This window comes from Copidosoma floridanum, unplaced genomic scaffold (assembly GCF_036245765.1).
Source record: "Copidosoma floridanum isolate Cflo_tuat_1 unplaced genomic scaffold, Cflo_Japanese_pri ptg000030l, whole genome shotgun sequence".
Lineage (NCBI taxonomy): Eukaryota > Metazoa > Arthropoda > Insecta > Hymenoptera > Encyrtidae > Copidosoma > Copidosoma floridanum.
Window position 1 is genome coordinate 17,826,838 of NW_028321907.1, and position 16,612 is coordinate 17,843,449.

Below are 16,612 nucleotides of genomic sequence, written 5' to 3' on the forward strand. Positions count from 1 at the left end.
CGTTTTTTCTTTTCTTTCCTTTTCTTTTTCAGGAGATGTTTGCTGGTTTTACTGTGGACTCGTATGAGGAAATGACACTCGATGCAAATAAAAATCTGAAAGACGCGGAGCGGCTCAAATGGAAATCGGAACTTGACGAGGTTTCCCACGTTGATAGCTCTAAAACCGATCGTATAGAACTGTCCAATAGGTCTCTGATCGTAAGACTTAATCCTATGCAAATTAGAACATTTATCTTAAAACTTTCCCCTAAATTTCATTAATGTGTATCGTCGTTTTAAGGATGTATAATTACTATCGATGTTTAAAACTATGTATGTGCATCAAATTCACTCTCGTCTCTATGAATTTGTCCCAATACGATGTGTATAAATAACATAATAATTGTAACAGACGAAATTAGGCGTTTAAAGGTTGCGAGTTTGAAGGGGCAACGTTACTGTGTACATCAGAGATAAAACACATGTAATTTTGGCTAACGTATGATGCAATGATTGAACGCGGTCGGGTGGGGGGGAGCAAACAGTGAATATACGACGGGGGTGTCGATTTGCCTTCTTTGTGAAGTCATCGAGGCGACTTGTTTAGGCGCGAGAAGCTCGCGGCCGTCAAGCCACCATTTGTTATCACAGATCTCGATAGGAGCGAGAAGTTCCGGTTGTACTGAAGGTCGAAACTAGCGTGCACAGATGCAGGTCTGGGGCCGTTCAGGCTGAAAAGTAGTCTCGATGACACGAAGAATTAAGCCGTGATGTTTCCTTTCATATCAATTGGTACAGTTTTTGAATTTGGCGGTTTGCTCCTTCATTATCGACGTACCGTGCCCTAACGTCGAAGCTCGCGTGAAACAGGCGAAACGCGGGGTATGGAACTGCGGTAGAACGGAGGGGAGGAACGAGCGCGGCGGCGCAAGGGGCGCGACCAGAGATGAGTAGAGAGATTGCTAACGCCAATGCTACGGCGTGAGACAACTTTTTTCCACTGATCGGGGCGACCCGCCGCGGCCAGCCGTCGAACCAAGGCGCACATTTTTCGAGAGTGCGAGACTCGTATCGAAGAGCGTGCGCCTACAAGAAGAGAAGTGGATTCGCGTGGAAATGAGCATATAGGCGCACATTTTGGCGACACGTATAGAAGTAATAGAAGGGGTATACCGAATGTGTGCCTACGAGGAGAGGAGTGGAAATGTTGACTATAGCTATATATCTGAGCGCACAGCCAAAGCAAGCGACGACACGAGTTTTTCTCTTTTGACTGCAACCGAGTATATGCTATATATATTTAACTGACTCTTACTCTCTCGCTCTTGCTTGAATGATATCTATCAATCTTACATTCGATGAAATCGTGAAACTAAATGCTCATATAATTATATGCACAGAATTTGATATCAAAACATTTTTTTTTTTCCGTACGTTAATACTTAATTTGAAATCTAGTATTATTTTGAAAAAATTATCAGCTTAATTTTTTTAAGGATAACAGTTCAGCTATAACCACTGGTTAATTATTTTTCCTCATCATAATTGTTATGAACTGTAGGACAAGCCCCGGAGGTTAACGATGAACATATGTGACTTTAAGAACTCCTACCCTCGAAGTTTCGATAGCTAAGGTGGTAAGGGCTTATGCCACTACTGTTCTCGTTTTGCTATCTGAGGATCGATTCCAACTGTCGGCAAATTTTTTTTTTTAACGTGATTCATCATTCTAGTTTATTTTCTTTTTATTTATGTTTTATTTATGTTTTATAAATAATATTAACAAACCCTTTTTTCCCTATACATCGAAATACATTTTTATAATACTAATTATATTAAATAATTTCATAAGCTGATACTTATCGTTAGCATGGCCATTTCGGAATTTTATATAAATTCTTATAAATTATCGAAAATTATGTTCAAGGTTAAACTTTTACTTTTTTGAAATTCATAATGTAAGTGACAAGTGGTTGTAACTACCAGGTAAAAATTTTAAGTAACGTAACAGTTAACTTGATGTATAAGATCTGTTTTTCATTACTGTTCAGATTTTTGTTGCATAATTTTCAAAGGTATTAAGTTTTGATACTTACATACGCTAATGAAAAGTTTGGTCTAGAACCAACATTATGTAATTGAAATTGAAATTACATATTTAATCAACACAATAAGTATAGCTGCTATACCTAAAATTTTTTTACAACAAAAGACGGAAAATAAATGTTTAGGGAGTTTTATGTAAGTTTTCTTGTGCCTCCGAAGATTATGATTATTGTATAGATAGATAAAAATATCGATCAGAACAGCTTCATCATTTCTTGGAAAAAAAAAAATAAAAATTAATGAAAATTATGTATAATGATTTTTTCTCTCTTACTTTCTTTGGAGTTTTAAATGTAAGAATTATACTTATATCCTAAGAAATTATTTTATTATTATGAAATTCCGAAATGGCCATGCTAACGATAAGTATCAGCTTATGAAATTATTTAATATAATTAGTATTAAAAAAATGTATTTCGATGTATAGGGAAAAAAGGCTTTGTTAATATTATTTATAAAACATAAATAAAACATAAATAAAAAGAAAATAAACTAGAATGATGAATCACGTTAAAAAAAAAAATTTGCCGACAGTTGGAATCGATCCTCAGATAGCAAAACGAGAACAGTAGTGGCATAAGCCCTTACCACCTTAGCTATCGAAACTTCGAGGGTAGGAGTTCTTAAAGTCACATATGTTCATCGTTAACCTCCGGGGCTTGTCCTACAGTTCATAACAATTATGATGAGAAAAAATAATTAACCAGTGGTTATAGCTGAACTGTTATCTTTAAAAAAATTAAGCTGATAATTTTTTCAAAATAATACTAGATTTCAAATTAAGTATTAACGTACGGAAAAAAAAAAATGTTTTGATATCAAATTCTGTGCATATAATTATATGAGCATTTAGTTTCACGATTTCATCGAATGTAAGATTGATAGATATCATTCAAGCAAGAGCGAGAGAGTAAGAGTCAGTTAAATATATATAGCATATACTCGGTTGCAGTCAAAAGAGAAAAACTCGTGTCGTCGCTTGCTTTGGCTGTGCGGTCAGATATATAGCTATAGTCAACATTTCCACTCCTCTCCTCGTAGGCACACATTCGGTATACCCCTTCTATTACTTCTATACGTGTCGCCAAAATGTGCGCCTATATGCTCATTTCCACGCGAATCCACTTCTCTTCTTGTAGGCGCACGCTCTTCGATACGAGTCTCGCACTCTCGAAAAATGTGCGCCTTGGTTCGACGGCTGGCCGCGGCGGGTCGCCCCGATCAGTGGAAAAAAGTTGTCTCACGCCGTAGCATTGGCGTTAGCAATCTCTCTACTCATCTCTGGCGCGACGCTCGCTCGCTGTGGCGAGCTGCAGATGTTCTCGGGCTGCGAGCGAATAAGGTGCGTATGGCGCCTGAAAGGCTTTGTACTAAACGAATGAATATATTTCCTTTATAAATCATTTGTGTGTTTTTAATTTTTTCTCCTGGTGATTCCTGCTTCCGGCTCGTTCCATCGTCAATAATAATTGTATCCCGTGTATCTCAATTATGATAATAAATTATTCTCCTTTGAAATAAATTATTTTTTCAGTTGCTTGTCATGAGTTTATTATGTAAAATTAAATGAAGATAAGTAAAGGTAAAGCTAATTTTTATAAATATTCAGTTTACTACGTTGAATCTCGTAGTGTAAAAATAGGTGAAAATAACTGGTTAGAATATTGAAGTTTCTCTACTATAGTTTCCAAGATAAATTAAAAATATCAAGACAAAGAGTTATCGTTAAACTGAAACTTATGAATATGTAAATTAATTATCGATTGAGAATTGAGTTCAAAATATTGTAAAAAAAAGGTCTAAAAACGTAATACTTCATAAAATAAAAAAATCTCAAATTGTTATACTGCTTACATAATTTCTGTCAGTAACATTTGTTTACAAGTTTACTGACGTAGTTCAACAAGTTGAGATAAAAATATGTAAAAAAAATCCGCTAAAAAACACACGCAAAGGTTTCAGTCAATATTGAAGAAAAAAAGCACATTTTTATGTGAAATTTTCTCTCAGTTAACCAATTTTTCGTTCACTATTTAGTAACAAATTAAAATTAAAATGAGATTGCAAACACATCGAAGTTTATTTTTATTTATATTTGGTACCGCATTTGTCATCGTAGGATTTGGAATATGGCTACTCTTGTCATCAAAATATGAAAAACCTATACCTGTAATAGGGCCTAATGTAAGTATAATATATTGGATGATACAAATTAAATAATGTTGTGATCTAGATAAATACTACCATAAAAAAAATTTTATTAACCATACGCAGACTTGCCCAAACAGTCAGCCACATAAACTAAACATACATTTGATATCGTATTCTGAGAGTAACATTGGTTGGCTTCATGTGCATAATCAAACATACTACGCTTGTGAGAATCTTTTTTTATTCTAAAGTTCAACTACTTAGTGCATAAAAAAAACTCCTTTAACTTTTTTAAAAATTCATTTACAGCTGTTATTGATAGTGTCATGTTATCATTGACGAAGCATCAAAATAGAAGGCAATAAATAAGAAAACTGCATAAAAAAATTAAAAGAAATTAAAACATATTTTTTTGCTAGGTTTGTCTACGCTGAAACATTTGTTTTATGGAAATGGTGGAAGCGTCAAAATCAAACTAAAAAGGAAATGTTACGAAAATTAATAAACGACGGCAGGTTTGAAATTGTGAGTGGAGGATGGACCATTAATGACGAAGCTGTTTCCTATTACCAATCGATCATAGACCAATACACTTTAGGCTTCAGGTTTTTGAGTTTCCGTAATCATAGATAAATTCTAAAGCCACATAAAAAAAAGATAAAGTAAAACTGTTAATCCCAGGAGAGTAAAATATATGATTGGTAATTATGATGGTCCAAGGGTTGCCTGGCAAGTAAATTTGTTTGGACATTCTCGGGAACAAGCATCGCTATTTTCGCAAATGGGTTTTGATGGAATGTTTATTAGTCGAGTTGATTATCAATTTAAAAAGGCATGTCTCGACAATAAAACTGCCGAGTTTATGTGGAAAACAAGTAACAGTTTAGGTAGGAAATTTTATTATTTTTATTAAATTGTGCTTCGATAACTTTTGGTGGTCATTCGTTTAGGCAAGTCCAACAATTTATTCCCGTCAATAATATACAACCGCTTTACACCACCACCTGGATTTTGCTTTGTTATTCGTTGTGACGGAAGAGTACCAATTATAGATGATCCTAAAAATTTGAATTATAACGTGGATGAGAGGGTAAACATCAGATATATAGGTTTTTAAACATTTTTTTTAAATTGTTTCATTGTATACTTTAAATTTTTATGATGGGTAAAGGTAGAGCAACTATTAACTTATGTCAAAAAACAAGCTTTATCGTATGGAACAGATAATATTAAATTTACAATGGGAGATAAATTACAGTACACAGAAGCTGAGCTGTGGTACAGTAATATGGATAAACTAATCAGGTGTATCTTTAATTAATACTATAACGTGGTACTAAAGCGTAACACTAATACATCGTTTGGTTTGTTAGATATATCAATGAGAAAAAAAACGACCAGTTTAATATTTTTCATTCCACGCCTTCGTGTTACTTAAAATCTTTGAATGACTTGAACATTTCATGGCCTGTCAAAACTGACGATTTTTTTGCCGTACTCCTGGAATCGCCATACTTTTTGGTCTGGTTTCTTCACTTCTCGGCCTGGATTGAAATTTTTCGAGAGACTGGAAAATAATTTTTTACAGGTCAAAAGTCATGACATGTATTATACTCTCCATGTTACCTTCAATTAATAAAAGAATAAAAAAATGAAAAAATAGGTGGTCAAACAACTTTCGGTCCTCACACATTCATCTGACTCTGAAGAATATCAAACGTACAAAGAAGCAATGGGACTGATGCAAAATCACAACACCATTACCGGTACTGCATTTAGTGGCTCATTCTCACGCTGAAGTGGGCTGGTTGTACTTAACCTACGATGTAATATACAACAAATGTAAGATATAAATAAAAGTTGCGCATACTTTGTAAATAATATTGATTATTCATCTATACAGGAAGGAAAATTAAATGGAATATCACAAGTGGCATATTTTATGAAAAACATGTCTTTACCTTACATTAAGCGTGAAGTACTCCTCCCTTTTGCTAGCGAGTAAGAAAAAAATATTTTAATTTCAGGGGTGCAATACGTGATCGACAATGTCATTGAATCGCTCCTAAAAAATCCAGGAAGAAGGTATTTTCAAATCAATATTTTGACAACTAATATGTATACCATTACACCATACTGACGATCTCAGCGAAAAATAACAACCGATAATGAGAATTGTAAAGTCCGTATTTGAGACAAGTAATAAAATGTCATAAGTTATACATAATTTTTGATTATCAGTTGTTATTATTACATATATATTTTTCAACGCCAATGTTATTGTAGAAACAGAAAATAATAGTAAATTGAAAAAACTTTTATTGTTAATTATCGCTGGGGGATGATGACAAACCGATTTGTAATTAGATTTGCGTTTGCCGAAATGGCAATGCTATGGAAGTGGTGGAAAAATCGAAACGACACTATGAGAGAAAAGTTAAAAATGTTGGTCAACGAAGGACGATTTGAAATAGTTGGTGGTGGTTGGAGTATGAACGACGAGGCTACCACAAATTACCAATCACTGATTGATCAATACACTTGGGGCTTCAGGTATGCTTACAATTGGATTGAATGATTTATTGTTGCGATTAATATAAACTTATTTACCTTTAAAGGCGAATAAATGACTCCTTTGGTTCTTGTGGGCGACTTCGAGTCGGATGGCAAGTTGACCCTTTCGGACATTCTCGCGAACAAGCTTCCATTTTCGCTCGAATGGGTTTTGATGGAATGTTCGTTGGTCGAATCGATTACGTGTACAACTGGGCCCGCTTGTGGAATAAAACTGCCGAATTCATCTGGAAAGGCAGTGATAGTCTAGGTATGTGGTTTACTTTCATTCCCAGAGGGGAAGTACAATTTTCACTTCCGGCTACTTGCACCGGAAAAGTGAAGTCGTACTTTTTTCTTGTACGGCTGTTTGCAATGTTTAGCATACCTCCATCGAAAACTCATTTTCTTTCTAATTTTAGAATTGAAAGGATGACGTAATTTTCTATACATAAAAGTCCTATGTCTTTAAAAGATTATAAGACTGTATTTTTTTTCCACGTAGAGTGCAACATAAATACTTTTAAAAAGTAAGATTTTTTTTATACGGGTTTTCATGTATATATCAAAAAATTTTCATTTCAATGAAAAACCAGGATTGATGAAAATAAAAATGAATTTCAGGTAAATCTGCCAATCTATTTACGATGATTTTGTACTACCGTTTTTTCACCCCACCTGGTTTTTGTTTTGATACTTTCTGCGGCAATCGCGTGCCCATCATCGATGACCCAAACAACGTAAATTACAACGTACATGACAGAGTAAGCGAAAATTTTTCATGCCATCACTTTGGAACAATATATTATTGTACAAGATATTTATTTGACTAAAGGCAGAGAAACTACTACATTTTGCTTCGAAACAAGCTACGATGTACCAGACCAATAATATAATCATTACAATGGGACGGACACATCATTACTTAAACGCTGAGCTGTGGTTCGCCAACATAGACAAACTCATCAAGTTGGTTTCAAATTTTTTTTCTAAAACAACATGCCGAAGTATACGGTTGAAACAAATTTGCGTGATTACTCAGGTACATAAACAGTAAGGAAGGAGACAACTATGAGGTGTTTCACTCAACTCCGTCGTGCTACTTGCGGGCACTGCACAAGCACGATTTGAGATGGCCTGTTGAAATCGGCGATATGTTCCCCTACTCTTTCGACCAACATTCATTTTGGACCGGTTTTTATACGTCCAGACCGGCACTGAAGTACTTCGAAAGACTCGGCAATAACTTTTTGCAAGTCGGGGCTTTAATGAATTTCCCATTTCAACTTGCAAAAAAAAATTGGATTATCTTTTTTTTTGTCATTCCAGGTGGCGAAGCAATTATCTGTCTTGGCGAATCTGCCCGATACCGAAGAGCTGCAACGTTTCCGAGAGGCAATGGGGGTGTTAAAGCATCATGACGCCATTACGGGCACTGCAATGCAAAATGTTGCGTTTGACTATGCCAAACTGTTACATCGCAGTATTTCCAAAGAAGAGCACGTTGCCTCTGAAGCTCTAAAATAATAATAATCATGCACTTTGAAAATATCAGCTGTTTGAAAAATATACATGTCTTTTGTTCTCAGCAATTGGGCATTGAAAAAAAAAATTTCAAATGCGCCGGAATTCCACTCGTGTCTGCTTCTCAACATTAGCGCCTGTGATTATTCCTCCAATCACCGAAAATTCGTTGTCACTGTGTACAATCCGACCAGTCAAATGGTCCAGCAGTTCATCAGAGTGCCGGTTCAGAATTTGGTGTACGGGGTCAAAGACTTTACTGGTGCGTCAATAATAAAGGTGGCTTGAACGTTTGGTGCCGTACCCAGTGAGGGGCCCTTTGAGGTTTTATTGATTACGAAAAATGTTCTTTGTCCATTGTCATGATTATTGAATGTATGAATCACGCGTTCAATTTCAAGAGTTTTAATGGCCTAAAAAGTTATAAAATATCAATAAAATAAATAGTAAAAACTCACCACTTTAATCATCGCATGCGCAGAAGACGATAAATCACTTTTCTCTAAATTTTCTTAAAATCTAAGTGGTTTACGTATAATTTTCACAGTTCTAAGAGATCACTAATAAAAAAAAAGGTACAAATACAGTTTTTATTTACAGAGGTTTGTCATTTACTTTTGGAGTTAGCGTCATTTTAGTAACAAATTCTGTAAGACTGTCTGTTAAATTGGTGAGTTTTCAATAGTGATTTTCTTAAAAGTAAAGTGGTTAACCCCAGTGTTTTTTATCGTAAATGAATGAGGCATACCTCATTTACATAGTTAGAAAATTTCAGCTATTTTGATTAATCCAGTGGAAATAGTCCAAGTCACCTTTGAAATACATAAATGTACCCAATTATTAATCGATTGATGGGATTTTTTTTTTTTAATTGTAGGGAACGATATGGTTACTCAAATGGTGCCAATTCCAGACAAAGTGCAAGCGATCCCCGGTCGAGTCAGCAGTGCAACAATGGAGTTGGTTTTCCTAGCTGAAAATGTTTTCTCGCTTGGTTTCCAATCGTTTTACGTTTACCAAAAAAAGTCCGATCCCAATTTCGTGCCAAACGACCCAAAACCGGCTAATGGCTCCCAATTTATAGGCTCCGAGGTAAAAAGTTGACCATTACTTTTTCCAATATCATTTTGCAATGCCATAAACAATAAACGTTGTATTTAAGTTATTTAACATAAGTGCCAACGCGAAAGGTAGAATCTTGATAAATATGACTCACGGGACAAGGGGCCTGAAAATCAGACAATCGTTTCATTATTACGATGCTGCGGAGGGCAACAACGCATTGGTCGCCAACAGATCGTCGGGGCTGTATGTTTTAAGACCAAAGAGCAGCATCACCCATATTTTAAATGTTACCAACTCCACGCAGATCTTCAAAGGTATGTCATATGGGACACTGCTAATATGCCATTAAGTCTCGATTGTACCATTTTCAAAAATTAAATGCCGGCAGGACCTTTGGTCGAGGAAATTCATCAAGTAGTCAATGAATGGGTGAGCCAAGTAGTTAGAATTTACAAGGGAAAAAGTCAAGTGGAATTTCATTGGCTGATCGGACCTGTGCCCATCGAGTAATTTCATATATTAATGGTTACTTGTAAAAAAAAAAAAAAACAGTTCATCCTCTATACGTATTATAAAATTATTTTGTACAGCTTGTCGAAGATGATAGGCGGCAAGAAAGTGGTCAGCAATTACTTTACGAACTTGGTGAACAGAAGGACATTTTACACGGACAGCAATGGTAGGGAGATGATTCAGCGTAAGCTCAACAAGCGCCCTCACATAAACGTTTGGCTGGAGGAACGAGTTTCTGGTAACTATTACCCGATCCCAACGAAAATCGCCATCGAGGACAAGAGGAAGTTGTTACGTGTGAGTGTGTTGACCGACAGGCCACAGGGTGGCTCGAGCTTGTTTCGAGGACAAATTTAGTTGATGGTAACGAAAAAGTCACCCCAAATGGTAAAACTGACGCGTTGAATTTCGCCAAAATGTGTTTCAGCTTCACAGAAGGTTAACCAATCACGACAAGATGAACCGCCTCAATCAAATATTGAACGAAATGGCGTACGGAACGGGCCTTGTGGTCAGAGGTAAACATTACTTGCTGACCGGCAGTTTGATGGACAAGGACGAGCTCATTTTGCAAGAAAAAGAGAAAGCGATTGAACTGTCCCTTGGATCTTGGCTCTTTTTCACCCCCACGACAAGTTCTTTTCAAGACTGGAATCAACTTTACAAAATGAAGGTTGTACATTTTGTCACTCCCTGCTGTACTTCGGCATGTATTTTTGAAGAATTTAAATTTGAAAATAATAACTCGGGTGGTAGTGCTATCAAGTATATATTAATACAAATAACTTTCGACGTTCGTCACAATGTATTCGCTACCTTACCATCTTGCGTACTACACTTAGTCACTAGTGTGACGATTAAGTTTTTTACCTGATGAGGGCCTCGTTATCTATATATAAGTGTATGGGTCGTAACGTCGAAAGTTATTTGTATTTAATAAATACTTGATAGCATTGCCATTCGAATTACCATTTTCAAATTTATCGTATCAGGTATCACTCGAGTTTTAAAATAACTAAATAAATTCAAAATTTTCCTCGATCCGTCAGGGCGACGGTTTAACGATTTTGCTGCCTAAAAACATTCGTATTCTGACTCTCGAGCCTTGGAAGGATGGGGAAGTTCTACTGCGACTTGAGCACATATTTGAGAATGGCAAAACTTCCTTGTACTCGACAGTTGCCCAAGTCGATTTGAAAGTAATACCTATTATGTTTCTTATTGATCACAATTGGTTCCATTGATACATTCTTGAGTTGTGGATTGTTTTTGCCGATAGGAGCTGTTCGCCAGTTTTTCCGTGGATTGGGTGCGAGAAACGACTCTTGGTGCGAATCAGTTTTTGAAAGACGAGCAGCGATTGAAGTGGACGTCGGGGACGGACGATAACGTTGAAACTGGAAATTTGGACTCGGACAAAGTGCAGGCCTCCAGTAATTCTATCGTGGTACTACTGAAACCAATGGAAATTCGGACTTTTGTCGTCAAACTTAAACACGGGTCTTAATGAGATCGTGGAGTATTAAACTTTGTGCGATAACACATTTATAAAGACCAATAGTAATATATTAATGAAGAAAATGTTTGAAGTAAATTTTTTTGTCACGAATGTATATTATTGTATGTGCTCAATAAATGTAGTCCTCATAAATTATAAAAGTATTCTATTTTATTTCAAATCATTCTAAGAAAAAAAATAAACCTTGTTTTTAGTTGCGTGTAACTTTTTTTACTTGTTATACCACAGAGTACAATAGATAATAATCGCTTTAATGTTAATATATAGGCAGTATTTTCTACATCTCTTGCGTCACAGATTGAGCGTAAAGGCCATTGGTTTACTTTGAAATTAAAATAAACATAGTTAAATATAATTGCTTACTTATTTTACGTTTCTAATACTTCATAAATATGTTTATTAGATTGAACATTGATTATTTAAATGATGAGGTTTTTTTATGTAAGTATACGAATGTATTTGTGAAAAATCCTACGACTTTTACGAAGGCTAAGGGGTAAAAAATGTTGGAAAAATATTTTGTTATTTGTGTAGGCATGTCTTTAAAAAGTCCCCTTTGGCACACATTTCGTTACACATTTTATTTGTTGTTTAACAATTTAATACATATGATATGCTACTACTCATAAAACACTTGCCAAAAAATGTTAGAATTCTCGCACTTGAATCATAGTTCTATTAAATGTATGTCTAACGTATTTTTATAAAATGTAAATATTTAGGAACTATTTTACGATTTTTCCATAATATCAGTTAAAATAACGTTTCTCCGCTCTAATCACTGGATCAAAGATAATAATCAAATCAAATGGTGTATAGTCTGTCGTTTCACTACTATTCTTTTGCCAACAGAAAATACAGATCAATAGAAATGCTTTCATTAGAGGTGGCTCAAAATAATTATTGTAGATCACTTTATTACTAGCTATGTCATGATCTAAAAATTAATTGATATCCATTTTAAAAAATTTCGTTTAAATTTGATCGATGATGTGTATGATTTTACAGTACCAAATGAATATACAAGAATTTTAACGTTATTTTCTCCCCTCAAAATCGAATCTTCCCAGTTATTTTATTAGTATTCTGTAAGTCTAACGCTCAATGTCGAAATAAGCGACGCTGTTCTTACAATTGTAAGTGATACTTTGTTCGGCTTCTTTAGAAAGTAATTGCAGAAAACCAATTTGATTGCTGTCCGCATTGTAATTTATCTGTATGAAAAAAAATTTGAAAAAAAAAAATTCGAAGTACAAACCGTCAATGGTGATCGGTAAAATTTTCGATTTATACCTTTGACGCGCTGTCGATTTCATTGAGCCAAATTTCGGATTCACTGCCCTCGTGACTGATTTCCACTGTTCGCGAGGGACTAGCCAAAATACATGACGAGCGCGTTTCGGCGTCACAACGTACTAGTATCGCATCTCGAGGATCACCGTCGTTCGGATCAATCCAATACTCTCCTGTATGGGTATTTGTATTTTGATGATTATAGCATTTTTTCAAAGTAGATTTTCGTGAATTAGAAATTTCTCTAACCCGTAGGTTTTTCGGGGGAAAGCGGCAAAGAGGTCGGCACACGTCCTCGCAGGTAACTCTTTGCTTCCATTGGGCCGGACAATGCTTTCCAAGTTGCTCTTTACCTGATCGTAAAACTTGGTCAAAATTTCCTTTCGCTCCTCGTCGTTAAACGGACCGAACATCCTGGGAGGCTCGATAGTTTGGGACGTCGAGTCTGGACCTTTGCTGGTTATCTTATTTTGTAAACGGAATAAAAAAAAAATTTTCTCTCTCGAAAGGTGTTCTTAAAAATATTTGCAGCGAGGTACCTCGAGGCGCCAAGATTGTCCTGCAAGGGGTAATTTATGTTTGCTCGCGCTGCGCTGGGCCTTGGACTCGAGGACGGGTGTCTCGGCGTTGACGAGCTGAAATAGTTTATCGTCGTTTCCGTCGAGCTGTGAGTTTGGCCTGGAACTGCTTTTACAGGAGGTGTTTACTTGCATCCGCAGTTTTTTCTCCGATCGTATGAGGTCTACATGTTTATAGGGTCCCGTAATCTGTTCGAATAGGATGGACTCACCGATTTTTTTTTTTTTTTTTAATGTATTAAGAGCACGATTTTTAATGGTGGGTCACTGTCCGAATGGTCAATTTTTTGATACTCGACGAGTTTTGTCAGTTAATTTTAAATATTGGTTTTTTCGACAAACGAAAGTTTTCACCCGATTCTTTCACTCATTTTAAACAAAAAAAAGTATTACGTTATAAATTAGATTACTAGATTTAAAAAAAAAACACCAAAAGATTTCGAAAACCGTAAAGAACATATTTTTCAAAACTTTGTGAGTTTTTGCCAAAAAGTATAAATTTTACGAATATACTTCATCCACAACTTTTTGCTTCAAATGCGACCAAAAAATCAGAAAAGAAAATTTTTTTACGAACAAAAAAAAACAACATTTGTTACTTGTAAGTAAAATTTGTCAATTAACAAAAAATTGACCTTTTGGACAGCGACCCAACATGAAAAGTTGTGTTCCGCAGGCCCTAATGCATAAAAAAAAACTATGCTGGGTCTATTCTAATTAAACAGGTCAGGGAACCTTACCCGACCCCCCGACTTTATATTTATGGACTTGATATCATGATTGGCTTACCGTATCCATCATAGGACGAAGGGTTGCTGGTGGAAGTCACAGTGGCTTGCGACTCTTTCATCGTTGTTTCTATAATTAAAAAAAAAAAAAAAAAAAAAAAAAAATAGCAACAATATCTCTCAACCCCAACTAGTACACTACTTAGTGTAAAATTAAGAATATACAATTGTAATTATAGTCGTTAAATCAAAACAGTTTGGACGCATGGAGAACTAGGAAACAATAACGCCATTCTTTAAACTCCGTCTAAGGTAAATAGTTTAATTTTGAAAAAAAAAACGGGCGGCAAAAATGTAAGGCTAAAAATAAAATAGGATACCCAAGATCACAGTTGTGTACTTTTCTCGTAGAAAAAAATCTAACCCTAACTGAGTGTGGTGCGAGCAATACAACTCAGTAGCAGAGTAAAGAGCAAGAGAAAAAAAAGACTGTAACCATATGAAAACAGCATTGTAGACGATAGCATAGTAATAAAAAAAAAAATACGAGAAGAGGTAAGCTTACGTGTGAGTGCACTAGAAGCTACAAAAATAAATGAACAATAAATTAATTTTACATAGCATTAATGTATTTATTCATATGCAAGATTGGAATTGTAAATAAATGGCATCGAACAAAAATTCTATTACTTCCCAGTACTGAAAATTACTGGCAAACCATAGCTAAGCACCGCGAATCAAAGAAACGCGCTGTAATCGAGTAATAAAGCAACCATAAAAAAACGCATTAAAACAGAAATAAAAAAAAGTCAAATGCACTGGATGTACCCTAAGCTCTGAGTACTTCGCGTTAATTTATGCATGTATTGTAGCGTGGTTAAGTAATTGATATGGTTTTTGCAAGTAAAACTTATGAGAAAAATTTTTTGTGGCAAAAAATTTAATTTCTACAAAACATATGTTAAGAAATAAAAATTTTGCATGTGTTTCAAAATTAAAATAGTGTTTAGGACTGTAAAAATTTTCACTGGTCAAATAGAAATAATTTTTAACAATAAATTAAAATGAAAAAAATGTACTTAAATAAATGATCAAGATCTCAAAAACATAACTACTTCAGCTAACAATTGCTCTATGGATTAATCATAATATTGTTATAAAATAAGTCTTAATAAAATAATTTTACACAATTAAAATGCAAATCTTTCATTTCTTATCATACTCTCTCTTATGATGAAAATTAGTACAAATTTTTGAAGAAATTCAATTTTTTTCCATAATTTGTACAAAAAATATAGAGGTATAAATATTTCGGCAGAGCTCATACGTACTATTTACTTGAAAAGCTTCCGTACTCGTTTTATTTTTCTCGTTCTTGTTCCCATGTATTTTCTCTTTAATAATTTTTCCCTAAGAAACAACTCCAATGTCTTGAGATGTGTTCGAACACAATTAGTCATGTAGTTATGTACATGTCCCCACCCAAATAATCCCACTACTGATAGTACTGACCCTTCCTATTGCAGACTAATTGCGCTCGGGCCAATAGTGAAAGGGCGTAAACTCATCACTGCACAGTGTGGGGATATTCGGGAATGCAATGGGACTACCGTCCCTCAGTCCTCAGTTATTCTCTCCCGGAGTGTTCTAGTGTCTACTAGTGGTAACTGCTCGCATTGTGAACCGAAGGGTGCAACTAGTGAAATCGGAGTGTACGTCAGAGTGAAAAATGAAGAAGGCCATTTCTAACTGGTGCAGGAAGACTAGAGCGTCTTTCCGGTCCCTTCGGCGCGGACCAAATGATCACCAGCCGAGTAGTGAGGTAACTTTTGATTAAAATTACATAAACTATATTTACCTTGCACGCATTCCCATATCAGTTAGATGTGTAGAAATATTTAAAGTGAATAATCGGGCATTGAAATATCATTGCTGCCCACTTTTGAATTTGAAAATCGGGGTTGGGGTGCGTCTCAGTGCTAGTTTTGGTACCTCCGATGTAATGTTGAGTCCGATTTTCGGGACATCGGTGTTTTCGGGCGCAACTGCTATTTTGTATTATCCGTTTTTCCTGCGCGCTTTTTTCGTTCTTCGCTGTACACTTACACTGGTTAAAGCGTAAATCTTTTCCATGTATATGTAGCATTGCTATTTTTCTCGAGCGTACAAACTATTCATTGGTTTCGGTGCATATGCGATTTTCTCATGGAAAAAAAAAGATAATGTACTTGAAGTAAAGAGAAGAAAACCAAGAAAGTCGAATTTCCCTGCTCGTGTGCGTGACGCATCTTACATTTGTAATTTCGGTGATACCAGTTTTGAGGGCGCCGGGAAAGACCCTTTTTCTTTCTCAGGTATATGCACACATGTATTCAGGTGGCAGCATTGAGTTAGATTTTTAGCTTGGAAATATTGAGAGTTTAATCGATGCTAGTTTATTGAGGCAGTAAATTTTTAATTCACATACATTATCAGAGTCCACATGTGTGTCATCTTCACTGTACAAATTACATTTTAGTGGACTTTTAATTTGGTTATGGATTATTGGGAATCACACTTCCCCAGAGCTCTGGATCATCCCCTCTCTGTCTATGAATTGTA

At 35.4% G+C, this 16,612-nt stretch overlaps 1 pseudogene; it reads left to right on the forward strand.

Moving 5' to 3' along the window:
• The first annotated feature begins 4,142 nt into the window (after window positions 1-4,142).
• On the forward strand, window positions 4,143-11,400 carry LOC149373519 (lysosomal alpha-mannosidase-like; annotated as a pseudogene).
• Window positions 11,401-16,612: the final 5,212 nt, after the last annotated feature.